Raw genomic sequence first — 10,203 nt, 5'->3', positions numbered from 1 at the left:
GCGAAACAGGTCCCGGAATATTTTTCTGAGGTCTGGAACTCTCAAAAATGCCTCCGGAGTGAAAGACCCGAGGGTCGCCGCCGTCCAGGGCGGCACCTGCCGCCGGCCAGGGCGGCACCTGCCACCCGGCCTCCGGCGGCACCTACCGCCGGGCTAGGGCGGCACCTGCCGCCCGGCCTCCGGCGGCACCTGCCGCCGGCCAGGGCAGCACCTGCCGCCCTAGGCCCGTTTTGGCCTATAAATTGGCCTCTCCCCCTTCATTTTGGGGACACCCGGTCTGTGTTGACGGACGATCTTTCTCCCCCCGCGCTCTTTGCGATTCTTTTACCATTTTTTGCATTTTAATTTAATTTTTATTATATTTTGTTGTGATATTTGGACACTAAAATCAAATAAATTAAAATTAATTAATATTCCCCAAGCGAGGAGCTTAAATCTGGAATTAAGAAGTGGCCGCCGATTAAATCAGGTATGTAAACAAAACTCTGCCTATTTAATTTCAGCACTTCATGCATATTTCTCTTCTACTCCTAACAATTCTATAAATTGCATAAATGCATTCATGTTATTATTTTAGCAAATAAACTCCTTTGAGAAAAAAAAAACATGATTGAGCTTACCGCCCGATTAATTAATAATCGTGGCAGTTAAGCTTAACTCCGACAATATTGGCGAAAGAGCCTAGTTAATTAATAACTACGGTTCAATTGCCTTATTTCGAATAAATATGGTTTAAAGTCCAATTGATCAATAATTGTGGCTAAAAGCCTAAATCAACACTTTTCGGCCAAAGACCTTAAAATCAACCATTTTGGCGATAATCGCCTAAATCTCACTTTTTGGCAAACAAGTTGCCTAAATCGATATATTTTGGCCAAAGGCCTTAAAATCAATCTTTTAAGCGACAAATCGCTTAAATCACACATTTTAGCAAACAAATCGCTTAAATGAACCATTTTGGCACAAATGCCTCAAAATCAACAATTTTGGCGACAAATCGCTTAAATGATCAATTTTGGCATAAATGCCTTAAAATCAACAATTTTGAGCGACAAATCGCTTAAATGAACCATTTTGGCACAAATGCCTCAAAATCGACAATTTTGGCGACAAATCGCTTAAATGAATCATTTTGGTACAAATGCCTTAAAACCAACACATTTGGCGACGAACGCCTAATCGAATCAATCGATTCTTTGGCAAAATGCCTAAACAAAAATGCACAAAGCATACACACACTCATGCATTAAGCATCCCATTCAAAGCCCTTTTAAAAAGGTCTATCGAACTACGTTGACTTTGATCTTCCATTCAAACGGAAGTACGTAGGCACGTTCGGGATTTCACCCCGGGCGGTAAGTCGAAATCATCAAAATCACATAAACATTTCATTTGGTCCAATTACATCATTCACCTTGCAAAGCATTCATTCATGGTTAGTTCATCAGCATGACATAGTCTCGGGATCCATCTCGGGTTTGCACACCATGCCTTAAACATTGGGTTAATTAATCTAGTAACTAGGTTAATTAAAATCGGAGTCACTTAGGGTTTTTTCCTAGTTTACCCTAAAATAATTAAACAAGGTGGCGACTCACACATCACGTGCATTTCTACCCTTAGTCACATGCATTCTCATGCCTATGATATTTGGGGTAGGGGTTCACAGTTTGGCGACTCTGCTGGGGATAAAATGTAATCATTTTGCATAAAAGTGGACTACAATTGTTGTGAAAACTAACCGGCCTTTCTTTAAGGTATTATTTTATTATGCTTTGTTTTGCAGGGTACTCTAATATGAATCAAGTGTTCTTTCCTTAAGAATACTTGATATGGAAATCCGGACTTAATTAATGTGATTAAGACATTAAAACTTGTTGATTTATTTGCACTATTGAGAATCCTTTTCTCCATTGCATAAAAGAAATGAACTTCAAATGAATTTCTTCTCTTTCTGTTCAAACTTCTGAGTCTGGATAGCAAGTAGCGCTGATCGGCAGGTCTCTTTGATTATGTCGATGGACAGCCAAAGCGTCCTCCCTGTTACCGCAAACCATCCCTAATCCTTTTGGGGGTGGCACATGGGTATGCGTACCGTTGGACCCACGCGAAACTCTTTGTTTCACATGTGGTTAGGTATATCCATAATCAGGGTTCAAGGGTCCCTTAATAAGCCGATTCTCTATTTGTGTCATAGCCTATAGAACCTATCCTTTAGGACTGTATGCACCCCGTGATATGAAGCATCTCATTAAAACAGATTATGATGTGTTGTTATGCGCATTCACGACATATCATAAACATTGGGTAAACACATGGAGAACACAAAAAAATATATTTCCTTTGGTCATGCACAGTTGGACAAAGAGTCATTCTCTCTCATATCAGCTACCCTGATACTACAATACCCTTAATCCAGTTACCCTCATACTTACAGGTACCCCCTGTTCAAGTGTCAGCTACACCTACTGTGCTATCACCAACCTCATCAACTTCAACTACACCAATGGCATCATTGTCTGACATCCAAAACCTCATAGAACAAATGGAAGCCAGAATGGAAGCTAAAATGAATGAGGCATTGGCTGCCCAAAGAATTGCCCTATTAGCTGAACTAGGCGGTAGTAATGGAAATGGGGCTCCAGTTGGGGGAAATGATAATGCTGCCTCCAATCAAGGACCTGGTGCTGCATCTGCATCCTCAAACCCTATCCCTAACTTGGAGGACATGCCCTCCAAAACTGCTTCTGAGTTGGAAGCTCAGAAAATGAGAGAAAAACTTGAATTGTTGGAAAGGTCTGTTACTGCCCTTAAAACACACAAAGAAGTGGTGGACATGGACTCCTTGTCTCTGTTCCCCGAAGCAAGACTACCAACCAAGTTCAAAATGCCAAACATGGACAAATTTGATGGAACTACTTGTCCTAAAACTCACTTGAAAATGTATGTGGGTGCCCTTAACCCATTTGGATTGAGCAGCGAGCTCCTTGCTCAGTTGTTCCAACAATCTCTCACCGGTGCTGCATTAAGATGGTTTGTCAGTCTAGATCGGTTTAAGATGAAGACTTGGGAGGACATCTGTAATGCATTCAACTCACAGCATCACTACAATATGGAAGTGGATGTAACCCGAAGGGAGCTAGAAACCACTAAACAAAGGAACAATGAACCTTTCTCCTCGTTCCTTACGAGGTGGAGAGCCAAGGCCACCCAAATGATTAACCGACCTTCTGAGCAAGAACAGGTGGACATAATAATAAAGAACCTACAGCCTGTCTACCAACACCAATTACAAACTCAATACCTACCATCGTTCCAGTCGCTCATTGCCACTGCTACGAAGGTAGAAGATTTACTTCAAATGGGACAATTGAAAGAAGACCCGGGGACCTCGAGATACAAAAAACCTAGCCAGCCCGGAAAAGTCCACGAAGTGGCAAGCATCACCCCCACGAATCCTTTACGTGTGGGAAACATGGGAAACATGCGAAATGGCAATCAGTCAAGAAGAACATATACTGATCTCGGGATGCCAATCCTTTCGGTATTCCGAGAAGCTGTCAAAGCAAACTACATCAAACCTTTGGAGGCAAGACCACCACCCAACCCCTTACCAAGGAATTTCAAAGCCAATGAATACTGTGAATACCACCAAGCACATGGGCATAAGACTGAAGCATGCTGGACGCTTAAGAACCACATCCAGGACTTGGTAGACAATGGTTCAATTATTCTGAGAAGTAAACCAAACATTAGCACTAATCCCTTACCAAATCATGGGGTGAATGCTATTATTTCTGACCAGGAATTGATCGATCCTTTCGACCTATTCCTGGGAATGAACGAAATCTGTGTCCTAGACCTGAATGACCTGACTGAGGAACTCGATGCCATAACCAGGAGCGGGAGACAATATGAACCATTAGTCTTGGACAAAATCCCAAATAACCCTTACTAAAGGACGGATGAACCAAAGGAAGACCCGGTACTCTCACAGCTAAAAAAGACGCAAGCTTGAGTATCGATTTGGGAACTTCTAGCATCATCCTTTCCTCATCTCCAAGCTCTTTGCAAGGCTTTGAGTCAACTTCAAACATCGGTGGAAGTCAGCCCTGAAGTGTTGGTATCCACCCTTACCCAATCATCAAAGGTGCAAAACATCGGGTTCTCCGACAATGACTTACCTAAGGAGGGAGATAGTCACAACGATGCCCTTTACATCACTGTTCAGACCAGAGACAAAACTGTGCCCATGGTTCTCATTGATAATGGGTCAGCACTAAACGTTTGCCCACTAAAGGTGGCCAGCTGTCTGGGATTGGAAGAAACAGATTTCATTCCATCTGACCAGATAGTGAAAGCATATGACAGCACCCGGAGAGAAGTGTTGGGGGTTGTTACACTAAAATTAGTGATCGGGCCAGCCATAATGGAGGTACCGTTCCAAGTCATTGATGTGCCCACCAGTTTCAACCTGCTGTTAGGGCGGCCATGGATACACCACACCAAAGCATTACCTTCCTCTTTGCACCAAAAGGTCAAATTCCCTTACGAGGGTAAGATTATAACGGTTCAAGGAGATGATTACAGTCAACTCAAGAAACCCAAGGGCCAGCCTCTCTTTGAGGTCAACCCCGAAAATGCCAATTTTCCCCTCTCGGGATTTGAATATGACACTGTGCAGTTCATAGAAGGAAAGGCTGCGAACTCCCGAATTCTCTTTGATTTCGGGACGGTGCAAATAAACTGCATAGTTCCTTTGATGCTAAAGATGTCCTACCTGCCGGGAATGAATATGGCAAGGTCCGGGAAGACCTACCCTACGCTACAAGCATGGGAGTGTCCGGTGAATGAAGGGACTTTTGGGCTGGGTTATCAACCTACTGACGAAGACCGTGCTGAGAAGACCAGAAGAGGAAAGAAGAAAAACATCCAGATGCCATCACACTTTTTGACTTTAAACAGTTACTTCTGCAAATCGGGAGAGACGATTCCTTATCGTAGCTTCCAAGAACCGTTTTACTGCCCGGCTGCTAAGAAGATGCTACCTGGGTTAGAAATATTCTCTGATGTCTGGGGTAACGAGCCCGAAATAGTGACTGAAATGGAAGTGGAAGACTTCATGCAGCCTAGTCTCTTTGATGAGATTTCAGTCATTACGGGAAATGATGGGAACCAAGATTTACTGAGCTTGATCAAGCCAAATGAAGGACCTCTCACCAATTGGTACGCCGAGGAGGAGCGCACTGCTGATACACCCCCTCCCGAGTCCAACCTAGAATCAAAATATGTGATCAAGTCCTGTATTGAGTCCGAGTCTGACCCCGAGTATGAAACCGAGTCAGAGTCTAGTTCTAGTCTTGAGTCGTCTGTGTTGGATTTTGAAAATCCAGATTTCAAATTTGATGTAATTTTTGAAGACGATTCTGTCATTATCAATAAAGGCTTGCAAATTATTGACTACCCCGCATGTCTATCTTTCCAAGCATTTTCAAGCAAAAATAATGAAAAAGAAATAAATGAAATGAAAAATGATAAAGAAAAAATAATAATTGGCAAAAAAGAAAACGAACATACATACATTGCATCTGACTGTGTGAACAGGGAACAAGTCAGTGAATGCTTAAAGAAGTTTGCCGATTGCTTTATGTGGAAGGCAAGTGACATCACGGGAATTGACCCAGCAATAGTGGTGCATAAGATTCCAGTATACCCTGAGGCTAAGCCAGTGAAACAGAAGCTAAGAAGGCTAAAAACAGAATGGTCCTTGAAAATCAAGGAGGAGGTAGCCAAGCAACTGGAGAATAAGTTCATAGAACCCATTGCTTACCCAACATGGTTAGCAAATATTGTGCCGGTGCCGAAGAAAGATGGCAAAGTCAGAATGTGTGTGGACTATCGGGATTTGAATAAGGCATGTCCGAAGGACTACTTCCCCCTGCCGCATATTGACTTGTTAGTGGACCGAATGGCGGGACACGAGATGGTCTCCTTGACCGATCTTGCTGTCGGATACAATCAAATAATGATGCATGTGCCAGACAAAGAGAAAACGGCATTCATCACAGAATGGGGAACCTACTGCTACAGAGTTATGCCTTTTGGGCTCAAAAATGTCGGGGCAACCTATCAAAGAATGGCGACAGCCATCTTCCATGACATGATTCATGAAGAAGTAGAAGTGTACGTGGACGATATGGTTTTTAAATCAAAAACAGCTAAAGAGCATACAATAGCACTTGAGAAGTTCTTCCTTAGACTTCGAAAGTATAATTTAAAGCTCAACCCGGCAAAGTGTCTGTTTGGAGCTACATCCGGAGTGTTTCTGGGGCATATGGTCAGCCGAAAGGGCATAGAAATTGACCCTTCAAAAGCCAAAGCCATTCTAGAAATGCCAGCACCGAGAACGGAAAAGGAAGTTCGAGGTTTCCTGGGAAGGCTACAGTACATCAGCCGGTTCATCAGTCAATTGGCTGATACTTGTGGTCCGATTTTCAAATTGCTCAGGAAAGGAGTAGCCATCAAATGGAATGAGGATTGTCAGAAAGCTTTTGACCAAGTCAAGCAATATCTGTTATCCCCGCCAGTGTTACAGTCACCAAGACTAGGAAAGCCTTTGCTACTGTACCTATCAGTGATAGAAGAAGCGATGGGTGCAATGCTAGCTCAACAAGCAGAAGATACAAGGGTAGAAAATGCCGTGTATTACCTTAGCAAGAGGATGCTAGACTACGAGCTAAAATACAACAAGATAGAGAAGTTGTGTTTGGCTCTAGTATGGGCGTGTACAAAGCTGCAGCACTATCTCTCGTCCTACACCACCTTTGTTATTTCTGAATCGAACCCCTTGAAATTCCTTATGGAGAGGCCGGTTCTCGATAGCAAAATGGCTAAGTGGGTGTCAGTGCTCGCAGCCTATGATTTAAAATTTGTACAACGAAAGGCGGTGAAAGGCGGAGCCTTGGCTGATCAACTAGCAGAATTACCGGTCGAAGACCAAATGCCGGAGGTAGAATTTCCTGACGAAGACTTGGTGAACTTGGAAAGTGAAGTCTGGGAAATGTACTTTGATGGAGCTTCGAACTACCATGGAAATGGGGTTGGAGTCGTATTCAAAACTCCTTGTGGAGAATACATTCCAATCGCTGTCAAATTAGATTTCGACTGCACCAACAATGAAGCCGAGTATGAATCTTGCATAAAGGGGTTAGAAGCAGCCCTAGAAAAAGAGATAAAAGTCCTCAAGGTTTTCGGAGATTCTAACTTAATAGTCTCCCAAGCTTTAAGGAAATGGAAAATTAAAGAAGAGCGTTTGGTTCCTTACCTACAACGCTTGGACGAATTGGCTCAGCAATTTGAGGATTTATCCTTCCACTACTTGCCGCGAGCCAAAAATCAGTTCGCAGATGCTCTAGCTACTTTAGCCTCTATGGTCAATGTGGAAAGAGGCCGAGTCATTCGACCTTTGACAGTGCGGCTACAGAAACAGCCAGCACATATCATGAATTTGGTTGATGACAAGCCCTGGTACTGGGATATACAGAATTATCTTCAGAATGAAGCTTACCCGGAGGGGTCCACCAAGACTGGTCAACGGACATTGAGACAGTTAGCATCCGGATATTTCCTTACTGGGGGGGTTCTGTACAAGAGAAGTTGGAGCGGCCTGCACCTAAGATGCGTTGATGAGGAAGAAGCTCAAACCATCATGGATTCCCTACATAATGGGGAGTCTGGTCCACACATGCACGGGATAGCCTTGGCTCGGAAAATCGTGAACCTGGGTTATTACTGGTCAACCATGAATGCAAATTGCGTGAGGCACGCGCAGAAGTGTCACGAATGTCAAATTTTTGCTAAGCTGCAAAGACAGCCTTCGGTCAATTTGAACCCTATTGCTTCACCATGGCCTTTCGCAACTTGGGGCATAGACGTAATCGGAAAAATCCACCCGAAGGCCTCTAACGGCCATCAATTCATCCTGGTTGCTGTAGATTATTTCACCAAGTGGATCGAGGCAGCCTCTTATTCAGTTTTAAATGCCAAGAAGGCAGCACAGTTTGTCCGCACTAACATCCTTTGTCGGTACGGAACACCATTCGAGATCATCACGGATAATGGGTCTCACTTTCAGAGTGAATTTTCTAATTTGTTGAAAGAAACAAGAATCCAACATCATAAGTCCTCACCCTATCGTCCACAAACAAACGGGGCTGTAGAAGCTGCAAATAAGGCTATAAAAGTCATTTTGCAGAAGACGGTTAAAAAGCACAAAGCTTGGCACGAACAGTTACCGAATGCCTTATGGGGATATAGGACTTCAATTAGAACGCCCACCGGAGCAACTCCGTATTCTTTGATATATGGCATGGAAGCAGTGTTGCCTATTGAGCTGGAAGTTCAATCGGCAAGAATTATCCAGGAAAGCCGGATCAGTGAAGCAGACTGGGCTAAGAATTATCACTTGCAACTCTTGGGTATGGATGAAAGGCGACTGCAAGCAATCCACCAAACTCAAGTCTACCAGAGAAGAATGGCACGACATTTTAATAAGAAGGTCAAAGACCGAAAACTGGAAGAAGGTTGTTTGGTCCTGAAGGAGATTAGACAGCCAATCATAGACCCACGTGGGAAGTTTCGTCCTCATTGGGCTGGACCCTATGTGTTGAAGAAAATATTGTCTGGCGGAGCCGTCATCTTGACTGATTTGGATGGTTTGGAATTCACGAATCCGTGTAATTTAGATCAGTTAAAGAGATATTTTGTGTAATAAGCATGGCATAATGTAAAATGAACTACACTAGACCTGATTCTCTTTGGAAAAAAGAAATTATGTATCGGAGATATGTAGGCAACCCTCATTGGGTATGGTCTAAACATTAATGAAAATCATTCCATAATTCTTTCTTCCTTGCCAACAACAAAAAAAAAAGGATAAAAATAAAATAAAAAAAAAAAGAGAAGAGAAAAACCCGCTAAGTCGAAAACCCGAAAAGGGCGGCTTGGGCAAAAATCGGGGCCCGCTAAGTTGAAAACCCGAAAAGGGCGGCTTAGGCAAAAATGGGTAGCTCGCTAAGTTGAAAACCCGAGAGGGCGGCTTAGGCAAAAATCAGAGCATGAATAAATGAAGTTGGAAAATGCTTGGAAAGCTTAAAAGACAAATGGCGTGCCCAATTAAAAGCAATAAAGTCAAACAATTCAAAGTTAAGCAGAAAGCCAAAGAAACCAAGAAAAATAAATAATGAAGTCCAAGTCCAAAAGGACATACATCCAAAAATCCAAAGCCAAAGTCCCCAACAAAAAGTCAAAAAAGTTAAAACAAAGCCAAAACACGAAAAGTCCAAAAGCCTATCAGAGTCTAGGTACCCCGTCGCCTCCGTGGGGCAACGTCCTCCGAGTCATCCCCAGTTGCCGAACTCCCTCCAGCCTCGTCTGTCCGAGGAGCCAACATGATCTCCTCATCAGTCCTAATCCCATCACCAGCGTCAGCCTGAGTCCAACCCTCGAGTGCACTCAGCAATGCGTTCCTTCTTAGCTTTTCAACTGGCCAGACAACGGTCATGAACCAAACCCGATACTCAGGAGAAGTCTGAACACTAGCAGGATTAGGTAAAGGCCTAACCATCTGATGGTCTCTAACCCAAGCTCTAAGGACAGCACGGGTAACTCCCGGAGTAATGGTTGAATCAGATAATGAGTCATCCATGATCGGTACAGTCTGATCTATTCCCATCTGCCTCATAACGCGCGAAGCACAGTACCAAGTACAATGCGTAAGGCCTAGAAGGTAAACCTGAGTATGGCGAGAGCTAACCTGGATAAAGCGGGTAAGGCCATACCAGGGTACGAACCACAGCACTTCATTTGGACCCAATTCAATTAGCCATGAGGTCCATGCATCAGCGGACGGATGTGTGATCAAGATCCTCCGCATGCGATACTGGACAGGGTTATAAGGCAGTAAAGTAGGAACAGCAATCACTTGGAGGTGATCCTTTAACCAAACCTGAGTAATGGATCCTTTCTGTTACAAAGAGATAGACCAAAAGAAGAAAAAATAAGGACAGGAGGAAAGAAAAGGGGAAATACCTGGAGAATAATAGGGGAAACCGTCCAATCCTCGAAGCCTAAAGCGGCTCTGTCGAGGCTCCTGATAGTTTCTACCAGCACAATGCCACCTATGCAACCCATATCCTCCATCTG

The sequence above is a fragment of the Jatropha curcas genome, chromosome 10 (genome assembly GCF_041381405.1).
Source record: "Jatropha curcas cultivar XTBG-Jc1 chromosome 10, XTBG_Jcur_1.0, whole genome shotgun sequence".
NCBI lineage: Eukaryota > Viridiplantae > Streptophyta > Magnoliopsida > Malpighiales > Euphorbiaceae > Jatropha > Jatropha curcas.
Note: the sequence above shows the minus strand (reverse complement) of the source record.